The sequence below is a fragment of the Dreissena polymorpha genome, chromosome 5 (genome assembly GCF_020536995.1).
Source record: "Dreissena polymorpha isolate Duluth1 chromosome 5, UMN_Dpol_1.0, whole genome shotgun sequence".
NCBI lineage: Eukaryota > Metazoa > Mollusca > Bivalvia > Myida > Dreissenidae > Dreissena > Dreissena polymorpha.
In genome coordinates this window covers 71,234,972-71,244,971 of record NC_068359.1, presented here as the reverse complement: position 1 = coordinate 71,244,971, position 10,000 = coordinate 71,234,972, and the positions used below count along the sequence as shown (strand labels likewise).

The 10,000-nt window shown below is 33.1% G+C and overlaps 1 protein-coding gene across 1 annotated transcript in view; it reads right to left on the bottom strand.

Annotated features, from left to right (window-relative positions):
- The window catches only part of LOC127831329 (uncharacterized), a 148,496-nt gene that overhangs the window by 34,573 nt on the left and 103,923 nt on the right, over positions 1–10,000 (bottom strand). The window lies entirely within an intron of this gene.

Below are 10,000 nucleotides of genomic sequence, written 5' to 3'. Positions count from 1 at the left end.
AAGCCGAGGGCTCCAGGAATGACGGCAGCCTCGGTGGTACTCTGAATATTAAGCTGGTAGACAGAGTTTGCGATATCTGGCGAACCATGTTGTGCTGGAAAGGAAACGAGTGGTAGTTCAATTTCAAGAGCATATTGGTTGAATAAAACGTGTATGTAAAACCAGTCGCTTTCAACATATTTTTTAACTAAATAAAAGCTTGTTTCTTCAAATATACAAAAACAGATGCTAGGTATGGCGGCCAATCGTTTTTTATATACTCAACGCATTTACCAATTTGATAAATGACAGCAAACCTCAACATCCGTTTCACAATTATGATTCAGCATAATGCAATGTATTTTTATTACAAAATTATGAAAACTGAAGTTTAAATAGTTAAAGCACTTATGGGTCAGACCCAATCGTTAGGATTGGTCGGGTTTTAATATTTATTTGTTTTTGTTTTTATTTAAATATCAATTTAATTCTGCTTGTACAAATGCATGCCATTGTATTCAAATGTTGTTTGTTTTAAAAATTGTTCACAATTGTTAAGCTCTTTTGTGTTTCATCAATCAATTGTACGGTGGCTGAATGTATTCTTTTAGAATATCACTTCTATAATCATTCACATGTGTCTGATTAACTCGAGATGAAATGCTGTTAAATGAACGATGTATATAGTGATGCTAAAGTTACTGCCATCGGCTTAGTTTTGTGTAAGTAGAACATTACCGAATACTATTATTTTCTGCAAAGCATTACTCGAAACGTATTGAATGGGTTGAATGTATTTGAATAAAACTTTATACCTATAAATGCCTTTAAAAGGTAGCTAAGAATATTTTCTTTTTCACAAAAACTTGTTAAGTCAAAAGAATGATAATTATTACTCTCCTTTCAGTATGTTTTGAGTTGTTGCCCTTGTTATTGTTTGGGAAAAGTCAAGCGCGTAGTGCGAATTTTATTGTTCACGCAATAAATAAACAGGTAGCAAATATAACCAAGTGGTGGAAGACAGAGAGAAGAACTAGGTATATTGAAAGATTCATATGCTTTTTGGATATGTATCGATTAATTTCCATTTGTTTAACTGCTTATTGCATAAGGTTTTAGTAAAAATCTTATTATGATAAAAACAAAAACACCAAGACATTACATTGGGCTTAACAAGTAGTAAATACGATGTGTTTTACCTAAAGATCAAAAACGCACTTAAACCAATACCAACCTGACATTCGACACTTACAGTTACAGAAGGTGTGCTTATAAACATTTCTTCATGGAACAAAAATGACTTTGCTATATAATAAGCATCCCTATGTAGAATAATTTGAATCCCTATGCAGAATAATGTACATCCCTCTGTAGAATAATGTGCATCCCTATACAGAATAATGAACATCCCTATGCAGTATAATATGCATAACTATGCAACATAATATGCATCCCTATGCAAAATAATATGCATTTCTATGCAGAAAAATGTACATCCCTATGCAGAATAATGTTCATCCCTATGTAGTATAATGTGAAGCCCTATGCAAAATAATGTGCATCCCTATGAAGAATAATAACAATCCTTATGCAGAATAATGTACATCCCTATGCAGAATAATGTACATCCTTATGCAGAATAATGTACATCCATATGCAGAATAATGTACATCCCTATGCAGAATAATGTACATCCTTATGCAGAATAATGTACATCCCTATTCAGAATAATGTACATTCAAATGCATAATAATGTACATCCCTATTCAGAAAACGGTACATCCCTATGCAGAATAATGTTTATCCCTATGCAGAATAGTATGCATCCCTATGCAAAATATTGTACATCCCTATGCAGAATAATGCACATCCCTATGCAGAATCATGTACATCCCTATGTAGAATAATGTACATCCATATGCAAAATAATGTGCATCCCTTTGCAGAATAATTCGCATCCTTATATAGAGAATAATGAACCTCCCTATGCAGAATATTGCACATCCCTATGCAGAATAATGTGCACCCCTATGGAGAATAACATATCGAAAAGTATACTTTTTAAAATCACATTTTATTAAGGCTATATATTCATCCCAATGTTGTATCGATAAGCCTGCTTTAGTTTAAACCTAATTATTTTAGCTCGATTGCATCGAAAGCCTAAGGCTTATATAAATGCTCTCGAGTCCGTTTCCTGGGCCTAGAACCAGTACTTGGTGTCTAAAGAACGCTCCCACGGTGGGGATCGAACCCATGACCTCCCGGTCGCTAGGCGGACACCATATCCATTACACCACGGCGACCTGTCTGCTTTCACATTATCGAGTCCACATAACATTGTATATAAGACGCTTCAAGTACGGCATCACGTAATAAATATAGCTCACCGATGACAGAATATAACACCATAAACAACCGTAAGAAACTAATCCTTTGGCACTTGAGAAAGAGAACTATACAAGTATAACGTCAGTAAAATGAACACTCGTCTGAATAAATTCACTATTTCTACCGAGATGATAATCGAGCAGCTTTCACGTGCGGGACTTGTGGTTGATGTGTACCATTAACACTGTTGTTTGGGCGAAATTGCATTCTTAAATACATACTTTGAAGTAATCATGTGCTAATTCAAAATTTAACTTACTTTCCGCCAATACCACATAGGGGTCCGCTGCTGAAATCATAAGAAACTGTTTGTATGAACATTTAAAATTTCTGTGGTGTAAAAACACGGGTTAAATATCATTGTTACTATCTATATTTATTTAGAGAGAGCCTCTATGTATTGTATTGTGTCAGTATAAAATATATGGATGGTTTAATCTTAAACATTGTACAGTCTCATTTTCCATTTAAGCTCGCATTTAGTGTATTACTGCTATTAGCTAGATTATACACAATACGTACTACTTAATATATTTGGTATCCCTTTTAATGGATTATTTTTAGATTTATTGGATTAAAAATGTGGGACATAATTGTTTATCGGCCACTAAGAGTAAAGTAATATCACATGATTGTTTTCATTATGTTTTTTTTTCAGATATGAAGAGTTTCATTTGTTAAGAACATAAGTAAATTCAGATTTGCATTTTGAGTCATGCTAAATGACCTCTGTTGACCTTTGTCTGTAAACGAGATTTTAATGGCAGTTAAAATTAAACAAACACCGGTAAGTACGCTGTTGACTTTGATCGTGACTCATCGCCAAAAAGGAACCCATTTTTATTACACATTAACTGTACATTTTCCAGAGTTAAGTAAAATAATAATACAAACAAAATAATAATAAGCAGAATTGTTATAAAATAGTAATGAATGAACTTTACAAGTAATTGAACAAAACTCTTTTATATCGCATGCTAACAGTGTAACTAGCTACATATGAAACCTTTTTAATACATGAACGTTTTAAAATCAATAAAGCAAAGGTTACCGATTGAGACTGAATTATACATGTTTTAATAATTAAACCTTGCGACGTTAAACGAAAATATCTTGCAGAATAAAGATCAAACTGTATAAAAAAAATAAGTATTAAATATGAGTATGGCACGTAACAAAAAAAAAGAAAATAAAAACAAATGACAAGAAACCGAAACCTTTGTACATTTTGCTTGTAAGTTTGGGGAAGAAGAATTAAGTTAGTCCGCTGATGATTCTGATAATGTATTTTTATTGTTTGTTTTCAGACAGATGAAAGCATCGTATATTTTAATGAAGGATACTTCGATGGAGAATTGAACGTTATATTTGAAAAAGTATTATTTTCGTCTTACATTATGTGATAGGTTATATATGTATTAAGGAAATTAATTGTACAACAAATGTCGTTAAAAATGTCGGTAAAACATATGTACACTGTTTCCTTTTGTAAGGACCATGTACCTCAGTGAATTTTATAACGTTAAAACACATTTGTTTACATTCATTGAACTGTTTACCTTTGAAAAACGTAATGCGAATAAAAGAGATCTTTGTTTGTTTTAGGTTCGGAGACAAGAAAATCACTAAACACATTAAACGATCACGCTGGTGTTGTATTCATTTCAGTTCATCTCACGCAGTTGATGATTTGTCCGAGTTGGATTGATTCTGCGATCGTAATGTTTGATATATATTTTGGTATACAGATTCAAAACTAGATTGATTTATCTTGTTCGCTCAATGTTTGGCTATTTGAATTATTACGCTATATTTTAGCTCTGAAATTGTTTTATGTGTCATTATATTTGTTTGCCAGTGAGAGCAACGATTTTGATTTGATAGTTTGATTGGTACCTGACGAACCATGGGGTTAAATACAGGGCATCGCTTCGGCTGAATGAGTAATTTGGTCCTTAACGTATTGTTAACGCTTGTTTGTAATGAAAGCAATTAATCTTATAAATGTTAAAGTGCCATTTAATTTAACAAATACACGCCTGTTGGTCCCAAATCTATAATTTATGATTGCTGTCAGTGACAGTCGATATATTGATTTGTAACAACAGCACGTGGAAATCAATTTTGCCTCACGGCATAACGGCGACGTATAGGCGCAGAAATTCTCAATGTAGTTTTTACAAACTGTTAATTGCTGATGTGGAGCAGATGAATTTTATTCAAATCATTGTTGAAACTGCTGTTTTCTCTTGCATAATAGCCTTCACACAAATAAATGAATTGACACATTTTACCCAAATATTCAAACTGTAGATTTTTGTTGCCGGTGTTTGATAGCGCGGTCACACTATGACATTTAATAATAAGTCTACAAATAAAAAAGTGTACAATAGATTTGTTATACGAAATGTACATCTTTGACAGTTCATTATCCTTATGAATAATGCTGCTGCTTGGCACGGTGGCCGGGTTTATTGTTACTATTCATACCAACGCGGTCGACTACATCGATATAATTGTTGTTCATTACTAAAGCATATGAATAAATGGTCCCTTATAAAGGTATTATTTATTCAGCGCACCCATATAGTCGCTTCACGACCAAATTCTTTTACCTAGACATATTTTCATAGGACCCTCAGAATTATTACAGATTTCGCGTCATGAAATACTGGTTAAATTTCGACATAGTTTCACAGGTATGCTGGAAGGCACCCCAAGGACATAATACACATTATATAATGGGAATTCATATACATTCTCATCATAGCGATTTTTACATCTAGGTTTATTAGTAAATGGTTTAAGAAATAGACCATTGTTGGACGTTTCTTCTGCAAACTTCAAACATGTTGTTAAAACAAATACAAATAAAAGTTTTGAGCTAAATGATGGTATTTAACCTGAGGCGAATACTATTGTATATGCAGTCCTAAAGTTGTTTATATTTGGAACTGCATGTAATGTCATGCTTATTATTCTTTAAAATGTCGAACCCGGAAATCAAATGGAAAAATTAGTTTCGCCCATGTGCTTTCTTTATAGAAACAGTAGAAGAGTTATAGAGTTGTAGAAATATAAACATGAAAATTATCATATACTCACAGATTGTAGATGTCGAATACAGTAGCAGTGCGATGCACGTTATGACAATGTCAATGATAGAAGAAATCATGTTGATGGATTCATTGGTGTCGCAAACCCTGAAACATACGTATCGATATAAAACTAGAACACATGTACAGTTTAATAAAAAAAATGCATACAAATGTTAGAAAAGCAAAGGAAATGTGTTAGTTTGGTAGATAATCGATTAAGATTTATAGTCTTTATAGTTATTAATAAACAATAGTTTCGTCTTGAACCTATTTTTTGTCTTTTTGTTTGTCTAATCTAATACAAACTAACAATTGATCAAATCAAACACATATCAGCTATAAAATCTGAAATTATATCAACAAATGTACATCTATCACCATATATTCGTTATTTGGTAAAAAAAAAACACGTGTCCATTGTACATAAAGCACATGTGATTTTCAGCAGAAGAACACATTTTTAAACCGGACGATTGTCTTTTTACGAGAAATTTGAAACATATTCTTCTAAACTTCTATTTGGTATTTTTAATTCGTCAACGTTTATAAATATTGTGCGCGTATGTTTTAGTACGAATTTATTTACTTTGAAGATTAACGAAAGACTGCGTGGTCTTGCATAACCTGTGACCAAGAAAAGAACAACGCATGACCATAGATCGTCTTAGTCATACTTAAACTCGCCCCAGTTAATCGGCGATTAGCTGTCGACTGAAAGCAACCGATCTGCAGACCCGTGTTGATCGATAGGCTATATCGAAAAACTTATATAGGTCGAATATGTTATAAATGTAACGAGAAATCACTTACTGGTTGGATACCTTAAACATCTATCTTGATTTAAATTGTCACGTTTTCCTTACGTGATAACAATACATGTTACAATCTTTGACTTGGCAGGTGTTATATAACCCCGATGGCCGTTAATAGGGTACGGGAACAGGCAAGACAGTATCGCCGGTTACATCGAGATAACCTCAGCATCAACATGTAATATCGGATGATATCGTAGTTTTCTTTTTCAAGTGACGACAGAACGGAAAAGTGTGACACATATAAAATACTCCGAACTTCGATGACTAATCGCCAATTAACGCAAACTAATAGCCACAAATGGCTTGGTAGTTTGTGGTGACTGGATTTTTTTAAAGAGATGTCGATAGTCCGCTGTCAAGCAATGACATGTGTGTGTGCCTTTATTTAAACAGTGCATTTAATAGCCTGAAGAATATAACAACGTATAACTAATTTATGTGCTGCTGTCAACTCTTACTTAGTAAGTGGCTGACATGCAAAATCTGTCGGACGATACATTTTGCCTGTCGATTGTTTTTTGTGATCGGTATCGAAAAACGACGCGATGCGATATGGATACATTCCCATTCAAGATTGTCAGTATTTAATATCGCTTGTTATTTATTGATATTTCGGTAAGTGTTTAACTGGTTTGTTGTTTGTTTTTTCGTTTGCGGATGCATAAGACCTCTTTATTAGTTATATCAATATGAGTGACAGCAATGTTTCCCCGCTTTTATTAAAATATGAATACATTAAAAATGCATTTATTTATTATATAGACTAAAAGGTTTTGAGTTTTCAAAAATGACCGCATGACGCAATACTGTAAAATGCGATTATATGTTGTAAATTTGCAATCGGAAATATGCTCTGTGCTAACTAAAGAATTGTCATTAAATACAATACATGTTCCAATATACGACATGGATGTCCTGAATACAGACTGAGGTTTAATGATTTTTAGTAACAGAAACACTTTATTTAACCTTATGTATTGTTTTCTTAAAACAAGGTTAAATACATCGTACAGCACAAGAGTGTTTTAACTATTTGTACTTGGCGCGAGTAAATAAAAAAATAAATTAAACATTTGTTTTTAGATTGAACAATTATTGATTATGTCCGCTGATATTTCTAATCAATTTATAATAAAGTGGCTAAGGGCGAGATTCAGTTAGAGATTCATTCGTATAAACTTATGTATATAAACAAATGAACAGACCATTATAATGGGATAAGAGAGCTTTATTGCTAAATCAAAAACTAACTACAGCTCCATAAAACTTATGCTGCAAAGCGCGCCTGGTATGAATATACAACCAAAAGCAATAATATGCGTAATTAAATATGTGCAAAAAAGCGCGCAATACAAACAAACAAATTGAGAAATTCAGAAATAAAAACAACAACATAAAATTAGCGCATTTAAATTACATAGGTACACAAAGCATTAATTTACATAAAACATATAATTATGCCAATCAATGTAAAATATAAAAGCGCATCAAATAAACCATCATGATTAGGCACACACAGCCAATAGATAATGGCCAAACAAAAGAACCTTATCGTTGCACGTAAAAGATATGTTCCCAATTATAACGTAGCAGACATGAAATCAATTATAGAGATGATTACATGCATTGGCTCGTTTGAACTTAAATGAACTTATTTAATTAAAAACAATATCTGCCAACAAACTGTTAATTATGATAAAGAAATTAGGGATGGTAACGAATATCCGGATATCCGATTATTCGATTACTTGTCGAAGATGAAGAATACGTGTCATGTATCCGGCTGGTAAAAGAGGATCCGAATACATGGTTGAACGATATTACCCCTTTTTTCTTTGCACGTTGTCTTGATTGTCGTTTGGTTCGACGTTAATCTGTACAGCCGACGTTGACAGACTATCACAAATTCCTAAAATGGTTGTTGCTCAGTGTTGTCCATGACAGTACTAACATCAAACGTAGCGATACAAATGAACATATTTTATACATTTGCGCCAGTTATGTCCGTTTCTGTAAAGCCGCTTTTCTTATAATTAAATCATGATGTAAAATAGGTGTACATGTACAGTATTTTGTACCAGAACCGTTCAGTTTAAGTCGAATTGCTACCTTTTTTACAGAAGCATTAAAGTTTAAAATTCGAAAACGAAGACACGTTTGCACTAAATCAATGTCGCATTATCATTCAAGTGAAGGTTTAAACAGTTTATACTGAACATTCTATACATAGCTAGATCAGAACTTCTATTTGAACCGTGTTCTGTGAAAAAGGGGTTTAATGCATGTGCGTAAAGTGTCGTCCAATATTAGTCTGTTCAGTCCGCAGAGGCTAATCAAGGACGACACTTTCCGCTTTTATGTTTTGTACAAAAAAAGTCTCTTCTTAGCAAAAATCCAGTTTATAAGGAGAGTGTCGTCCCTGACACCTTTTCACAGAGCACGTATATTTATGTTACCCAATCATACCTGCTTGCAAGTATTTCTAAATTTGAATTATATTAGGACAGTTTTTTTTCAAAATTAGGATATTCAAATAAATAGGAAATTGTAAATTCGTTTAACAATTGTTAAACATTTGAAACTCAACTGTCGTGTAATTTATAACAATCATGCAATGCTCGGTTATGCACATTCACTAAGTATACTAGTTTTGCAGTCAAAAATTCATTTTTAACAAATACTGCATTGTCTATTTTTTATCTTGTAGCATACAATGGATATCTCCTTTTATTCATCATACCTCTTAGTATTATATGTTTAATTTTAAATTTAACGAAATTAAAATCTTTAAAAAAAACTTATCACTTATAACACATTTATGACTCGCTCTCTATACAACTTTGTCAATACGTGATCTAGACAATCGCTATCAAAGATCGGTTACTGCTTGTATACACCAAAGTCTGATATATTTATAGTCGTACATGAACGAAAACATGGTCGTTACGGTCCACACTTTTGTCGTGGCTATGTGGTGATTCAACAATATGTATAAACTCATTGCTCCTTTAGTCAACAGCACTTTGTCAGAAGGCGGAAGTGTAGAATTTGGACTGTTCTTGGGTCGTGGTAAAAGTGAAAAGTGTAACCGTTTTGTTAGGCCAAAATTAATGTTTAATCACATTATTGATTTTGATTGCCGAGTTCTGAGTTGTAAGTTATAACCAAAGGTATACAGCGTGAGCCAACCCAAAACATACTTCGAAAGATGCAATTTAAAAAAGTAGTACGCACAATGAATAAGTGTCGATCGTAGCCTTAGTCAAAGTGCTGAGAGGACAGATAAGTACGGTGGTGTAAGATATTCATTTATTTTTAAAGTTTTGTAAGAATTTGCAAATGTCTACTTGATTCAAAGATTGCCAGATTGCTTCATTTTAAAGATGTTTAAACTGTCATCTTAAAAGCACCAATGGCTATTTTGGCTGCTTCAAATTAGAGCAGTTCACAAATTGTATTTATTTACTAAGTGCATTTGGACAAAATACTGCATCAAAATCCAACATGCGACGGATAAAAGAAGCATAAATCGAGCCAAAGCTGTAGCGGTCTGAGGTGAATTTTTCCTTACACATAATTGTAATTCGCTTCCTTGCGTTTGATGTGATATTCATGTGTGAGTTACAAATACAGGTGGATGACAAGAAATGCGTAGATGCTTTTGTACTGTGAGCGATTATATCTTGCTGATGTATGCGTTACTTTATATGATTGGGT